The sequence below is a fragment of the Rhamphochromis sp. 'chilingali' genome, assembly GCF_963969265.1.
Source record: "Rhamphochromis sp. 'chilingali' genome assembly, chromosome: 20".
Classification (NCBI taxonomy): Eukaryota; Metazoa; Chordata; class Actinopteri; order Cichliformes; family Cichlidae; genus Rhamphochromis; species Rhamphochromis sp. 'chilingali'.
In genome coordinates this window covers 31,967,473-31,970,377 of record NC_137947.1, presented here as the reverse complement: position 1 = coordinate 31,970,377, position 2,905 = coordinate 31,967,473, and positions in this window count along the sequence as shown.

The following is a 2,905-nucleotide window of genomic DNA, read 5'->3' as shown; positions in this document are numbered from 1 at the left end:
CATGGATCACTGAGAACCAGGATGTCCTGGTGGTGCGTTCACTGACAGTACGGAGATTCTTGCTCAATAATAATAATCCCACGTGTCATGGACCCAGCAATGTGTGCCTGAGTTTTTGGTTTTTGTCAATGTAAACTGACTGACATCTTTGCATTATTCTTGTGAATTCTTATTGGCCGTTTTTATTTAATACCGGTCAGGTGACCCTTTTTGGGTTTAAAAGAATGCCGAGTCAACGGACGGCTGGGTGTCAGAACCTTCCTCCACTGAAGCGTCCCGCTCAATGGAGGAGAACATAATTGAAATTGGAGACTCTGTATTGTTTGTTCTAAGCTAAAAGATTATTCTGTCGTCTTTGTGCACTTTAAGCCTGTTTTCAGCTGTTTTCTTTCCTTTACATGGTTCCTGCACAAGCGTCTTCTTATGTGTATTTATTGATTATTGACCATTGGCTCCAGTTTAAAATAGCCCAATATCCTAATACCTCATTTGTATTAACTCATTAGTGATTCATCCTTGTTACAAATGTCATGCTGAAGCTAACAGCACGGAGCAGCAGGTCAGCTGATCGCAGCCTGCACACAGAAAATTCTGCTGGTAAAACAAACAAGTTCGATTATTTCTAATTCTCAGAATCAGCTGACGTGTTTCACCTTCAGACCGTTCCAGAGTCAGAGGCCTCTGCTTTTTGGGCCTCTGCACTGGGATGAGGGGTCTGTAAACGGCTGGTGGGCTGGGAGGCAGAGCAGTTAATGTGCCGGAAGAAGATTGTTGAGCTTGTTTTGTTATCGCAGCAAGCAGGAAATGCCCCCCCAGGCCGTTTTCTGCACAAACACGAGCTGGGACAGCACAGGAGGCAGAAATCTTCACATTTCCCCAGAACTCAAATCTATAGACAGAGAAGCAGAGTTTATGGAGCTGCTGCCCCCTGCTGGTCACATCTGCAACACACAGCCTGGGCTCAAAGTAGAGACTGCAGGGAGAAAAACACAGGAAAACATTCAAAAAGCACCCACGTCAAAGAAAAATGAATCAAAACATCACATAAAAAGGTAACCATTAAAAAAATACACGTGGCACAAATGAGCCCAACTAACAAGAATCCCACAAGATGAACATTTGGAAATTTTTTGTTAGCCTTCAGGCAATAATTCTGATTAGTACAGTGCCGGACAGGACCGGCAAAAACAAGAACAAAGAACAACAGTGACCGAGTATTAATCACAAAAACAAAGAATAGCCACAATAAAATGAGTCAAAACAGCATAAAAAGCAAAAGCTCAACGAAAACCACACTTCCTCAAAATCATTTTCATCCATCCATCCATCCGCTCCCACTTATCCTTTTCAGGGGCGCTGGAGCCTATCCCAGCTGTCATAGGGCGAGAGGAAGGGTACACCCTGGACAGGTGGCCAGTCTGTCGCAGGGCTAACACACAGGGATAGACAACCATTCATACTCATATTCACACCTAGTGACAATTTGTATTATCCAATTAACCTATCCCCACAAGCTGCATGTCTTTGGATGGTGGGAGGAAGCCGGAGTACCCGGAGAGAACCCACGCAAACACGGTGAGAACATGCAAACTCCACACAGAAAGACCCCGGCCTGATGTTGGAATTGAACTCAGGACCTTCTTGCTGTGCAGCAACAGTGCTAACCACCGTGCCACCGTGCTGCCACAAGACTCAAAATCATTTTATCCACAATAAATCACACAGATAACACAAATATGGCCCGCACGTGCACAATCCCTCATTAGTAGTAGTAATCTTCATTTTCTCATTCCTCCTCCTCCCCCCAGCTCTGAAACAATGCACGGAAACGATCCCCACCCAGAAGACCAGCTGCCCCCTCCTGGCTCCGGCTCCAGGTCGGCCTCCGTCACTGCGTCCTGCTTCACTTCACCTTAATCAGCTGCAAACATGAGAAAATAAAAGTGTCAGAGTGAGACGAGGCCCCATACCTCGAATAAAAATCCCAATAAAATCAGCTTCTACTAAACGGATTTTAAAGTAGAGTTTGTTTCAAATCCAAACTGAATTAAACAGAAAATCATGAAAATAAAAATCGAGTTTTAGTTTCTACATCTCAGCCAAGATCAAGACTTTAATTATTTTAAATTTCTCTGTATTTTAGTTTTGTCTAAAAATGTGCATAAAACAGGTGCACAGCAGTGCCCTGTGTCCTGCTGCAGGAACAGCGACCTCTGCTGCCACAGCTGGGTACTGCACACAAACTAAAGTTTAAGAGGAGCAAAGTTTTAAACAGACCAGGACAGAGACGAAGGGACGTTCGGCTTCAGTCTGGATAAAAATGAAAATCTTTGGCCTGAAGGAGCTGCTCAAAGAAAATGTCCTCACGTTCAGGTCGAACACTCACAGCAGCTGCAGCACAAACAGAAAGGAAGGAGGCGGGTGGATTTCCCCTCCTCTTATCACTCTGCACAAGCACAGACCCCGAGTCAGTGAAGGAATCTTAATGGAGTCAACAAGGAGGTGAAACTGTCCGTACTGTGTTCACACAGAGAGCAGCAACAACAGGCACAACGCCCACTGAAGCCTTTTATCGAGCGGCTCAAAGACATAAAGTACCTCAAAGTATTTAATAAAGCAGGTAAATAAATCCAAAATGCTACAAATGCAGAAAGCTTTTCACTCACAAAAAGAAAAGGGCAAAAAAATGTTCAGAAAACATTAAATGAACTGAAAATGTCTCTGCATGAAAGAGTGTCGATCACATTTATTGATCCGTTATAAACACAGAGCTGGAGCCGGTCGGAGGAGGAGGGGAAACGTGACTAAACCCTTTCCTCCTGCAGAGGAAACAGGAGGCGTGACCTCCTCCCTCCCCTCCTCCTTCTCTCTCCTCCAGCTGTTTAAAACCGGCTGGCGCGTGAGC